The sequence below is a fragment of the Protopterus annectens genome, chromosome 12.part0 (assembly GCF_019279795.1).
Source record: "Protopterus annectens isolate FY-2018-M chromosome 12.part0, PAN1.0, whole genome shotgun sequence".
In the NCBI taxonomy this organism is placed as follows: Eukaryota; Metazoa; Chordata; order Ceratodontiformes; family Protopteridae; genus Protopterus; species Protopterus annectens.
The window spans coordinates 1189627705-1189642003 of NC_056746.1; the positions used below are offsets into that span (position 1 = coordinate 1189627705).

Below are 14299 nucleotides of genomic sequence, written 5' to 3' on the forward strand. Positions count from 1 at the left end.
GTAGTTAAATCTGTTTCCAAAATACTTTGATGCAAAAATATACTGACGCTTAATAGTGCGTTGGTTAAATCTAGCACAAAACAGACAGCCAGGCACGTTGTGATCAGGGCCTAGACAAGGAATACAGTATAAATGGAAATCCTTATGAGGTATTTGCTTCCCACAAGTAATAACTTTTCCTGACATCAGTAAAAAGCAAGAAAAAAGTTTCCCCAACAGGGTACTTAGCTTTAGTGAAGACTTTGGTTCTGAAACTCAAACTCGAATATTTCAGTAGTCGGCCGATCGGCACTTGGGAAATGCTTCTGCTTCAGGCACCGTGCGGCAAGAAAGACTAAAGAAAATGGCGTCGGCTGCATGTTTTATACCCCTGATGACCTGACGTCATGGAAGAGGAGACAACAACTGACGCAGGACTCAAGTCTTTGGAATTCAGGCTGACTGAGGGCAACCTGCCAGCAGATTACCCAAATGTAAGGACTACAACAGTGAAACACAAAGATCACTCTCTGCAGCCTCAAAGGCAGAGCATGAAGGAGCTAGAGAGAGGCTCTGGTCAGAGAAAGCAGGTTTCTAAATCAACACCCCCCACTCCATCAGCACTAGCCCCAAGTCAGAACTGTCCAGTGCAGACACTCCAAGGAGCAGAGACTGTTCCAAAAACTTTGGAGTCAAATGCTGAACCTTGGATCTGATAGGCAGACCGGCTCAAAGAGCTCTGTGGATCTGAATGGACTGAAGGTCTCAGAGACAATGTCAGATCCAGCAATATGGTGATCCTTGGATCAGAGACTGACGGGTCCGGACAGCTAGGATCCTGTAACTCGAGAGCAACAGAAGGGGTTAGAGGAGGAACTTGCAGGGGGGTGTGGTGGAAGGTTGGGTAACCTGACCCAGAGGGTTAGATGAAAATGGAAAACCAATCTGCTCCTGTGCCGAAAGGATGTTCCTCACCACTCTTTCCACATCTTCTGTGAGGCTTCTACAGGATAGAGAAGAGTAAATGGAGGGGGATGCTGGTCTCTATACAATAGGTGATGGAAGTTTGTCAGGCACTGGATCTCAGAGTTCTCTCTGATCCAATAAGGATCCGATGGTTTTGAGGTCTTCTGATCTGACTTGGAAAATGTCGGGTCCATAATGTCCAGCTTCAATTTAGTATCTTGCCTCTTTGCTTTTTCTAATTTGAGACTGGTTCCTTTGAACTTTTCTTCAAAGTGTCTGAAGAATTAGAAGACTTCGACTTTGGAGTCTGGGATATGGCTTCTCCAAAAGAAGATGGGAGGAAGCCTTTCAATATCCGTTTATTTTTACGCTCAGTAAGAGCTTGCAGGTTAAATCCGTGGCACACAGAGCAATCCTCTTGCAAACGCAGAGGGCCCAAACAGTACACACAGAGTGTGGGCATCCAAAAGCGGCAGTTTATGCCCACACTTTCAGCACTTTTTAAAACCTGCAGGTTTGTCAGCCATAATACAGTATCTAGTCGGACAAAACAGAGAAATGCTAGAAATATAAAAGACAATCTAATAAACAGTTACCAAAAGCTTAAAGGAAGAGAATAACAATAATGGTATAGAGAGAAACTACGACGGAGTCGTAAGTGAAAGGGCGATACTAATGACAGCATCCAAGTGTAAAAAGTACAAATAGAGTGAGAAAAGAAAAAGGGCAACAGCAAAAATAGAAATTTATAAATACAACACACTAATGATACTAGGTAGGAGATAGAAGAAGAGCAAGGGAATACCAACAATGGTATGTAAAGGACTACAACGAAAGTTGTAAGGGCAAGGGAGTACAAATAGAAGCAGGAAAACAGTAGCAATACAGAGAAAAAGGGTTATACAATTATTAGTCACAAAAAATTACAAACTATCTAATGGAATGACAGACCAACTTTACTTATCTAAACAGAACTATTTGGTGGCTGTGAGATTTAGCAATGGCAGCGTCAGATCCGACAGATCATATCCGAACCCACTTGTTGAGGATAGAATAAAGACTGAAAACATCATATCTAGTTTTACTGTGTCCAAGTGCTCCCATTTCTAGTGAACATTACCTTTCAATGTTTTCACAACTGACAAGACCATTAAAAGAACTGCTGTAACTTACTTTGAACAGACAGGCAGCATCCATGAATCATCACTCTCTCTTGCACAAGTTTCTATAATTCCTCAAATTTAGGATCATCACAGGGGATGGATAACTCTTTGAAGATGGATCATTCTCTGCAAACCTAACAGAGAATCCATATGCTTAATTATGCAGAGATATTTCCTAAGTCTATTTTCTAACAGTTTCTCAGAAGGAGGAGAAGGAGAATGCGATTTTCTTTTTAAAAGTAGATGGTGCAAGTAAGCACAACTTGGGTAAGAGTGTGGGAAATTCTACCTGCTGCAAAAAGATAAATCTAAGGAGGGGATGAAATGTAAGGCCTGCAAGAACATGACAACTCAAAAATGTTAGCTTTGTGAATGTGGAGTTGGTATCTATAAGTTAGTAAGATGTAGGAGGGGTTCCCCCACAGGAAAATAATGGGGAGGGGCCTATTCCCCCCCACCCAAAAAAGCTTTCCTTTTCATTTGAATTCTGACATGGGCACACACACTGATACACTGATGTTGGGGTTAGGCATTTGCAGCATTGGTATAAGTGGAACAGGCACCCTGACAACAGAAGCTGGTCAGCAGATGCTCATGAAGCTTACTATGTGGACGGACAGCTTCGGGTGGAGAGAATGGGGCCAGTGTTGATTTAGCGGAGAGAAAAAAAAACTGATTCCAGGAAGCCACAAGGAAAGCCATCTTTAACATGCATTCCCAGATGACCTCCATCAAGGTCATCTCCCTGAACCTAGTTAACCTAGGTGTTCCTCATATAAGGTAGACAGACAGAACCACTCACTCATTCTCCAACTACAGTGGCAGCCCTATGGCCTATTTGTCCTCTGTTTGGATTGACATCCTTATCAGACCATTCACTCCTCCAGAAGATTAAAGTCAAGTGTCAGGGACCAAGCTGTTATTTGTTCTTTTAACCCACCCCAGGGTGGGAGGTTGGCGTTAAAGTACTTACCTTACAGACACAAGGTGCAGGGTTTGAGTCTCACAGTGGGTAACTGGCTAGGCTCAAAAGGACCCACAAGGGCACTTAGCCTAATACTAATCTATGAACCTCCCAACTACATAAGCCTTCTCAAGATCAGCCGGTAGTGTTATGTATACTGATGCTCTACGGAGGTCCCTTGCATGGTCTTATACATATGTGCATGCCTTTTAACTTACAAGTAGCACATGGTCAAACCAACCCAAAGCTACTCCTTCAATCCATCAACACTCCTGCTGGAGCCAGCAGTGCATATTGCCTTCCCCCCAGCAAGGGCAATACAGCAAAGTGCACTCACCCTGCCCCCAAAGCCTGGTCCTTTTATCTAATGAACTGCTATTTGAACTTGGGCCATCTAAGTCACAGTCAGGACTTTATTCCTGTATACCCTACGGTCAGGACTAAGTCAGAATATTAACCATCCAAATGGACATAAGCATCACACACAGTTCAAGGTAGGTATTGTCCTAATTACAGGAGAATGGAAAGTAGTCCTTGAGGTGCCACAATTGATTGGGGAAGATATCTAAGGGGAGATGGTAGCGGCAGAGGAATATGGATGGTCAGGTACTATTATAATCACCTGACAAGGCAACACTAATGGTACTACTGATACAGATGAAAGAACAGGGACAGAAACAAACGGTCTGAAACCGGCTTCTACATAGTAGCCTTTAACCAACTCCACACACACCCTTTGGTTCCTGTGAAACAAGGGTCCCACAGTCACATTCACATTTTCATAAGCAGATTATGCTCTTCTACATACAACCCCAGTAAACTTGGCCAGGCACAGCCTCTTTGTGAATCCACAGGAGCAAAATGCACTACAATTGCAAATCACGGAAACAATGCTGCATCCATTTAAACTACTAGAATCAACATAAGTAGGAAAAAAATAAAACTTTGACTCTCTAGACAGAACAGTTGAGCTTCACATGACACCTTGGCATTTTACTATTTTCATGTTTTATTTTGCTCTTGTTTGCATGATGTATGAGAATAATCATACCAATGTTATTTGAGTAATAATGCAATGCATATGCAAGCTGCACTCAAGTCTTCTAAAACCTGAAGAAGGTAAACTACTTCTATTGTGAATTACAACACATATACACATGATGTTAAAATGCAATTCTGCCTTATGGGTACAAGATGTGTGACTATTCCTAGGCCGAAGGCTAAAGGGTTGCATATGATCAATTAGGCAGTTCTGTAAAGGAGACAGCCAGCTAACTCCAAGTAAAACAAATTTGGTAGTATGTAAATTTGGCACTCTTTTCAGTTGCATCTTTGGTTTTGGTTTACATCAAAAGACATGAACTAAACAGTTGAGACAGAAAAAAAGAAAACAGAACAGTTTGTGATATGCATGGTAACTATCTGAAATGTTGTAAACATGAAGAAAAAATGGCCAAAAAAGTGGACTTGCATATACCAAGTCCAAGATGACTATTTCCTGGAATATTCCCCTTTCTCAGAGGTATGGTGATCTCGGAGTTGGTATTTATAAGTTTGGGTGTGTAGGGGCTTGCCCCTCTGCAAAAACAAGGAGATGACCCATGTTCAATATTTGCTCTTCTCTCAGATTTTCTGTCTTAATTTTTGGCGTTCTGGCACTCAGATTTTCAAGTTCCGACATTTCAATAGTTAGCAAGTGTGCAACCAGAGTTCTCTGCACTTTATTTCTGTCTATGTTCTGAAAATTAATCTACTGTAGTTAGAGCACATTAATTCTCGTAGTTCAGAATTATCTAGAAAAAAGGCTAGATGTAGATGCATGCTTCTTTCCTGTAATCTATCTGTTCAAACTGATTGTTTCCATGTACAATTTCATATTTCTCTGTAGATTTAACTGTCAACTGTACTGCTTAATTCACTTAAGAACAAGTTACTTCTTATTCACTTAAAGAGCTTGCATCTGGTTCTTTATTTCATAGGTTCATAGGTTCATACTAGGCTATCTGCCCAAGGGCATTTATAAGCCTAGCCCATAGTTATGTGGCTTATAAAAACTATGCCTAATATTTTGCTGTGCCTCTGTCAAGCAGTGACACTGAAGTAATCCCAGGGGTATATCTGCGATCTCCCATCCATTGGTCAAGATTCCTCTTGAGCAAGGCCAGCGAGGTGCTCTGCCTCACATGTACCGGGATTTTGTTTCACAGCATAGGGAGTCTCTGGGTGATGAATCTGTCCCTCCAGCACGTTCTATTTATAACTGTGTCAAGGTTTAAGTCTCCCGCCCTTGTGGTTCTGAGGGATCTAGATTTTTTGAGGTGAAGCATATTCATCAAATCTGGGTTTGACATGGCCTTATATGTCAGGCACAGGTCACCTCTGAGCAAGCGGTATGAGACTGAATAGAGCTGGAGTTCTTTCAGTCGGGCAGCATAAGACATATTAGCAACCGTATCCCTGTTGCAGATGTCACTCACCATCACATACATGCTCCGAGGACTCCACAACAGGTAACCAATGTGATGCATCCAACAACTGCATAGAACTGTAACAGCACTACATAGTCATCAGGGGGTTGATACCCCGTGCTGGTAGCTGTGTGACACAAGTATGCTTAGGCACCCCCTCCCTGACTTGTCCTTGTCTCTGTCTGCCTCTCCCACTCCCCCCCCGGTGGACGTGAAGACCCACACCTACTCCGCCTAGGCAGCAGCATGTGCATTTCAAGTGATGCTCATAATCAGCTGCAGAACAGCTGTGGCAACATTCCCACAGCCAACCGCATGAAAACACACTCCCATATCCAAGAACATCATGTTGGTATTGGGCCTTTTCATTCACTGTGAGCAGGAACTAGATCTGTTGCCTGGCAAACAGCATCTCAGATGGATTGGGGATCCACCTCCAACAACATACACTATGAAAACAGGGCAACACACAGGAGAGGGACGCGCCCGACCCGTCCACAGTCTGCAAGTGCTGCCACACTGCACCCTGAGCAACGTTGGCCCAACAGTGTGTGTGTGGATATGGCTGTCCCACATGTCTCAACATCTGCCATGTCAGTTCTATGTTTATGAGGAATCTCCATCTGCAGACTGGGGAGTGTGTTGTGCCTTTGGTTTCATGTGCTACCCACGGAGCATCCACCTGTGGACTGCAGTAGGCAGTGTGAGAATTGAAGTCTGCAGATGGTGAAAGCCGTGACAGCCACCGACCCCATATCCCTCACAGAACATATGCTGCAACAAACCCTGCCACAACAGTAAATGCACGAGGCCATCACAGCAACATGTCAACATTGGCCCCGTGTATGTACTTTCAGCCCCAACTCTGTCAACCTTTCCACATATGTTGTGCATGAAGAGGTGCATATGTGCTGTACATCATAATTAGTGTCATCATATCTGATAACAAGCCAGTGATATATCAGACTGCTACACATACTATGTACAGTAAGGGTTGTATTTGATGGCATTACCTGGACACACTGGAGTTGTTTGTACAATATTGAGGTCTGTGTACCCATGGCGAATGTCGACAGTGTGTGCGTATTGTTAATACATACCTTGGCCTGTGTACAGACTATGGTAGTTGTCATCGCCCTAGGTCCCATCCTATCTAATGTTACATGCTACTCCACTGTATGTTACCATATTGGCTTACATGTTTGTAGGGCCATACACACACATGTTCCATACCACAGTCAGCCATCAGACCAAACTGTATAGCAGCCCAGTATATGTAGGGTTAGTGTGTGAGTGGCAAATATGAGGATGGTGTTGAACAGATAGTCCATATACTGTAATAGGTTCATAGGTTCATGGCATTTACAAGCCTAGCCCATCGCTTTGTGGCTTATGCCACCCTTTAGCCCATTATTTTGCTGTGCTGAGGTAATCCCTGGGGTCCCATCCATTGGTCAAGATTTCTCTTGAACAAGGCCAGCGAGTGCTCTGCCTCACATGTGCGGGATTCTGTTCCACAGCATAGAGTCTTTGGGTGATGAATCTATCCCTCCAGCTATTAATAGCCGTAAGTCTCCCGCCCTTGTGGCTCTGATGGATCTAGATTTCTTGAGGTGAAGCATATTCATCAAATCTGGGTTTGACATGGCCTTGTATGTTAGGCAAAGGTCACCTCTGAATAGAGCTGGAGTTCTTTCAGTCGGGCAGCATAGGATAGATTTTTGAGACCCTTTATCCTTTTGGTGAGGAATTTACTGATAAAAATATATTTCTTGTTAAATGGTGTCAAGCTGTTGTTATTCACCTCTAGTTGGGCAGATTGCTCTGCGACACACTATTGTGTGTTTATAATTGTTTGGCTTTTTAATAAGAGTAAAACAGTAGCAGAGAAATTCAAAGCCTGGTAATCTGGTGTGGAGATACTACGTTGGGCCAGGCCAGGACAGAAGGCTGTAGTGTTGGTGAATAATACCAGTGCAGTAAGCACTGTAAGGCACTGAAACCCAAACAGAATGTTAAGAAGGATGTCTAATGAGGTAGTCTAAAGACTCTGTTCTGTGGGGCGATAAGTGTGAAGCATACTTTAGCTATAGGTGGTATAAGCCCAAACCCAGGGGAAACAGTGCATATTTTTGCATACTCAGGCCTCCTCCTACAATCCCAGTACCTAGTGCCCCACATCCACGCCGGTCACCAACAATGTGATTTGAGATACCTTACCATGCCCCTGGTGGCAGATTTTAAACTCATTTTAGACAAATAAATATCATCAATCAGTGGAGCAGATCCAAATACTGCAGCCCCTATCTATTGCCCTTATCCTTAACAGTTTATTTTTTTAATTTATTTATTTATTTGACGGCTTCTCTTTTGCTAGAAAGAAAATCTGTTCTTAGTGATAAAAGATAAACAAAAGACATTAAGTTCAGGAAGAGGACCATATGGAAGGAAAACTGGTCTGTGCCAGGAATAAGTGGAAGCACCTGCTAAAAAGGAAGGGGAGCAGTGTTAACAGACAATTTAGCTAGAAAGTGGGGGAAGGGTGTTATAAAACAGGCACAAGTCTCTGGATCTTAAGGCAAATAAAAAAATTAATTTGGAAAAAATAAGATTAAAATAAGCAAGCTAGACACATCCTTTAATGGATAAGCAAAACACATTTTAAAACTAAAAATTGTAGTTTATAGCTTACTGAGCCACCTCGGTGTAACTTATGAATACTGCAAGAATGAGACATTAAGTATGCAAATCTACTCACAGACAGTGGTGTGAAAGTTGTTCAATACTTTTATATGAGAAACAGCAATGACTTACTAGTAAGCAATGCTTCAAGTGCTGTAAGCTGTATGTTTTGTTCCGTTAATATCCACACCTCACTGTTAACAGGCACTGCACTCAGGTTTGTTCCGTGTGTCACAGTTATGTAAAGCTGTACAGATTCTCCTTTCAAAAGTATTTCTCCACAGGCGTCCAAGTCTGTGATATGGGACTCCAGACTGATTATACAGAAACAGCAAACTTAGATTAGTCTGGTGTGCCTCTCTGCAGATGACTTCCTGCATTCTCCCAGCGTAGTGTGCCCAAGACTGATTACCGTCTCGCTGATAAACATGAGATTAACTACTCCAATCCTACGAATGACTCCGAGAAATCTGTTCAGTTGTTCCAGTTCCAAATCACACCGAGGACTTCTACTCAGTTGCAGCAGAGATAGCTGATGGATTCACAGATTTAAGAAACTTGTCGACACTACAAATTAAAAAAAAAAAAAAAAAGTTAAAAAGACTATCCTGAATAACGCTCATATAAAATCTACATTTTACAGGTGTAGGTCTAGTATTCTTTAGTTCACTAAAAACACAAACATGTAAAATGTATGTAAAGGACAACAAAGACTAAATTAGAACCAAAAATTATACTGGTCTGCAATTCTGTCATATTTCTGGTACAGTATTTTGTATCTTTTCTTAAGTGCTAATCAAGAAAGTTAATATGGCTCTTCATTAAGTATTCTGACTGCAAGTCATGAAGGTTTAAAAGAAACACAAAATTAAGTGAAAAAAAAAAACAACAATAAAACAAAGGAAACCCAATGTCCAGTGAAGTGGCAGAATAAGCTGTGGCAAAGGCTGAGTGAGAAAATAAGTTTGACCAGTCTCATATGCAAAGCCATGGAAAGACTTGTTATGGAATCAATCAGGACATAGGGAACCTCCAAACACTGGACCCATTTCAGTTTGGATTTGTCAAGGACAGGTCATGCTTACTCGATCTTGTGGATTTTTTTGGAAAGGTCACCAAAGCAATGGATGAAGGCAAAATGATGCACACCACATACCCTGACCTGGACAAAGCTTTTGACAATTTACTGTCCACATGACATGAACCTGACACTTTCATGAAATTCTGATTGTAAAGTTCAAAGGATCTAACGTTTAGTTGAACTGTACTAACAGTTCATTGTAAAACCTTCAAATGGCAATAGGTGTGGGGCACTATGTAAATGGAAGCCACCATATCAACAACATCCTAGCTGCAGACATCAGTAGTGTCTGAAAAAAGGTAGACTGAATGAAGAGAAGTCTGTCTAGAGGAAGAAATGTTCAACAACCAAGAAATACATGCTTTATCCAATGAACACGTGATGGGCTGCATAGATATCAGCTAGAAATTTATGGCATTCACAGTTATTCCCAAGGACTACAACAGTGACAGGAGATAATGCCAGAAGGTTACAAGGCTGGCCACTGAAGGGTCTGCAAGGAGTTAATAGCCCAGATATGGGAAAACCCTGCTTCCCAGCAGCTTGAGATGCACTGCCACCCTTGTGGCTGCAGTGAAACCAAATGAAGAGAAGAAGTAAACTGAAATGACTGGTTCCTATGCAGAAGCAGGAAAACCTCCAGACTCCTGTTTGATGTGCAGTTAAGCATCCTACAGGTCTAAAAACACATCAGATTTCCCTTTTATATGCAAGTTAGATGATTTGCATCATGACCATGCAGAAGGGTGTTTCTAGGATGAACTGGTTTAAGCCACTCAAATCCAGAGAAGGACAGACTTCTTTCATTTTCTTAGTTACCAAAAACTGTGGAATAAAAACGTATCTTTCACTGATTTGGTGGGACCTCTTGGATTGATCTTTTTTGTAAGAGGCTTAAGACTTCTTTTCTTGCTATGATCTTCTAATGAGATAATATATATGGAATGAGAAAAGACTGTGGAACAGGAGGGGAAAGGAATGGGATTATGTAGCCTCTGGAATCTGCAGCCTTCATAGATTTGTCCCCCATGATGGCCAGTCATGAAGTCAAGTGGAGGTATAGGTGACGTGTGCCTGCCTACAGGGTGGGACAATTTGGAAGTTCTCAGGCAACATACTGCAATCCCCCAGCCAGAGGACTGTGATATCCCTGCCAGTTTTAACAGTTTCGACCACCTTTGGGTTGTTGGTCATTCTGAAATTTATTGCTACCCCTGTGACCTCTTCCACATCCTTTTATTTAGCTACTTTTGCCAAAACATATGAAACAGATTCCAGTTCATCCTGGAAAACATGCATAATGAATGTTGGAAATTTACACAAACATTACTAAAGATGATTTATTTCTGTGTACTCAGCCCCCACACACCTTTCACCCATCAAGCCTCCCCTACTGGGTATCCATCCACTCCCTAGACACAAAATATGTCAAACAGGTGAACATCTAGGCTGCTTGTGGCCTCACTGGCAACCTAGCTAAGACGGCTTATTACTCTGAATGGCATAACACCTCCACTGATGGTGACTTGAGCACCTGTATCACAGCAAGGACTGCCTATGCCTTTTTGTCCACACGTGTGTGTTCCCCCATGTCAACAGTGGCTAGTGGCTACTGTCATTAGTTTTAGAGGTCACACCCACATCTTCTCTGCACCATTTCCTCACATCCTGAAATGACAGTGTCCTCTACCAGAGGCAATGTCATAACAGTGGTGTAAGCCAGCAGGGACACAATCTTCCCATCTCAAAATGGGCACATCCCCCTTCCCTGCCTGCACCATCAGGTGTCTGAGCCACCACTTATCAAACTCTGACTGGCGGGGCCATAATCAAGAGTATTTTCCTGCTATATCATCTCCACACGCAACAGCAATGATACTGAAATGCAGAAACTGGAACAAAAAAAAAGGGCAAGACTTTTTTTTAATGCTTATCCAAACAGGGTTGCATTAAAAGGGGCATTTAAGAAATTGACCTTTGTGTCCTTGACAAATTGCATGAGGTGGAGCATGGTGCCTCGTAGCTATGACAGTGTCTGTGCACCCTCACAGAGCCATCCACTGCACTGTAGGCAAAGCACATGGACAGAATTGAGCTGGAGCATGTGGCTGATATCGGATACTGTAGCACATTCTTAAGTACCCAGTCTGGCAATCCTTTAACAGCCTTGGAAGTTTTGAGCTAAGTGTCTCAACATGCAGGCCATGTAGATTGCAGTCCTGAAAGTAAATGTGGAAAACAGATAAAATTCACTTTAACTTGTCCAAAGCATAGGAGTGTACAGCTGGGATCTGCAGAATAGGCGTATTTTTCACAGCAGCCACTGCTACATGGCATCCACTTCTGGGAGACTAGTCAGTCATAATCAGTTCTTTGGAGGCCCAAAAGATTCTACCTGCCTGGTATATTTATTATGCAAGCCTTCAAACCGGAGTTCTTCCATGCTAATTATACTACCAGCTGCATGTCATCTGGGAGAACCACTCAAGATGCTGACAACCAAATGGAAGGTCTCCTTTAGTAGGAGATCGGGGGGGAGCTGGGAGGCTCTCGGATCCATCCTGTCTTGACTCCTATCTGAAATATCTACCTGAATTGGGGTCATATGGTTGGGTTGGAGGGTTCAGCATCTTCATCCTTGTTTATGTCCAAGGAAGGAAATTAGGGTGGTTAGTGTAGGAGTTTCCTATTATATCTGGCATTCCTTCCTGGCAATGAAAAGGAAATACTCCAAAGTGGAGGAAAAGACAGACTGCTCATATGACTTCTTGACCCATGAAGGAAGCCAACCAGTTGCAGTCCTGTACAGATAAGGATGGAAGATGGCCATTGATACAGATAATAGGGAACCTATGCTAGGACAGTGCTAGCAAGTCATATGCAAGGAATCCCACATCACAGGACCTGGAAGCAGTACTGAGCTTGTCAGACGAAATGTCAAGCTTGGTAGTTAGAAAAAGGGTAGACCAACACTGACTCCAGATGCCAGTGTCTCAACAGACATTGTCAATGACAAAAACCTGAACTCAGGGACAGGATACATAGCCTGAGGATGGTTTTGGACCAACCTTGACTCAGAGGGCTTGACCGGAGATGCATATATCACAGGCCTTAAGGTTGACGGTCCTACTGCAAACATCACCATCTATATCAGGAAAGTCACTGTTAAAGGCTGCATGCACACGGTCCAGAAAGCAGTCAATACTGAAATAGCTACAGATGTTAAATGGTTAAAACATCAGGGTGATGGAAACTGAATTTTCTTGCAGGATATTGATGTTGTAACAATGTCCACTGTCAGAAAAATTTAGAAAGGACTGTGCTCGACTCACCCAGATGTTAGCAGGGAAGGAGACCTGTGATTACATATACTACATCATCGACTAACAAAATGACGCAGGCAATTTCACAGAAATGAATACACAAACCTAACAGACCAAACAGAATATGGACTAGGGGCTCAGTCTTTGGTTCAGAGACCTCTAAGAAAACACTAGAAGATCTTGGCCTGGGGAGAAGGGCACAATCCCTGAAAACAGAAAACCCAGGTGGGAGATAGAAACCTACAGTCTACATTTCTTAGTGGTAATCCCAGATTCAGGCTCTTAAGGAGTAAGCTTACTCTTACTTTTTGGGGGCAGAGGTACAAGTACTGGGAGAAGCCTCAGCAGCTTTTGGGGCAGGGGTAGTATTCAGCTTTTTCAGCTCAAGATTGTTATGTAGGTCTTTAAAGGCAGAACAGATTTCACACTACATGCAGAATCCTCCACATTTGCACTTATATTATTCCTTGATGTCCTCCTTTCCACTACACTGCAAATACTGCTCAACCAAAAATACTTGAAACAAACTTAACAGTTCCAAAAAACAAACATTCTACTTAAGAAGCCTAGGGTCACAGTGCATTCAAAACACTACCTGCAACAGTTAGAGAGAGTCAACAGCATTCACATACAGTACAATGAAACTGATTAGCAGGATAAGAGCATGTACAGCTAATAAATTCTCCACATGACAAGCCTAAGAAAATGTCACCAGAACCAAGAAAGGAGAGGGAAGAAGTTGTCAGAGCCAGTAAGAAAGTTTTCCTGACTGACGTAAAATGAGCAGACTAACCTGCAGGAAGATCTCAAATGACAAAACAAAGCCTCTGAATAGCAGTTTTCAAATATCAAAAAAACACTTTAAAAAAATTCTAAATGGGGCTGTACTCCAAGCCAAAGCAAATGCAATGTGTGGTAAGATATCTAGATAAGAGTTCTGATAAGCACAGGATAACAGCAGAAAGGGGAGGGATCAGATAGACTACTAAAGTTTTGAAAGCTTTTGTTGCTGGGCTAAGTCCTGCTATATTTAGTCCCGTCAGTTATGAGGTTGAAACTCCAAGCCTAAATTAGGGTGTACCACCAACTGAAGCTCTGTGCAGAATGTTAACCAATGCTTTTTTCTTTCAGTTTTTTTCCCCTTTAGAGACAGGGAGAGACTGCTTTTTCTAGTTACTTCCTTAGTGTGGGACTGTTACAAAAGCATCTGTTTTGTGGGATAATTTACAACAGTATTTACAGCAGTGTCGGTCTTTACAGCTAAAAAATGTGTTTTAGCAGCAGTTTAGACTGTAAATTGTATGTGCTTATCTCAAAGGCGATGATTGTGCAAAGTCTGAATGCTCCAGAGAACAAAATACTTGCGTCTTAAAAACTCAGCTTGTTTGTTCAACCTTTAAGAACATGTGTTTTAGCAGCAGTTTAGACTGTAAATTGTATGTGCTTATCTCAAAGGCGATGATTGTGCAAAGTCTGAATGCTCCAGAGAACAAAATAGTTGCGTCTTAAAAACTCAGCTTGTTTGTTCAACCTTTAAGAACAGATTTCCCTATCCAAAGCAAGATTCTACAGCTCATTCTGTGGGATCCCCAGATATTTGCAGGTAAGCCAAGAAAAAGAAATTGCTTGGTGGACATCCTCTATCAAAAGGCTTTACAACAAAAGAAAGAAAC

General features: G+C 42.2%; 1 protein-coding gene across 6 annotated transcripts in view; it reads right to left on the reverse strand.

Annotated features, from left to right (window-relative positions):
• The window catches only part of ZNF335 (zinc finger protein 335), a 1318033-nt gene that overhangs the window by 1250768 nt on the left and 52966 nt on the right, over positions 1 to 14299 (reverse strand). For all 6 annotated transcript variants that reach the window (XM_044090241.1, XM_044090238.1, XM_044090239.1 and 3 more), the window contains one exon: positions 8355 to 8789. The gene's annotated coding sequence lies outside the window, so the exon portion shown is untranslated. The remainder of the gene's footprint in view (positions 1 to 8354; positions 8790 to 14299) is intronic.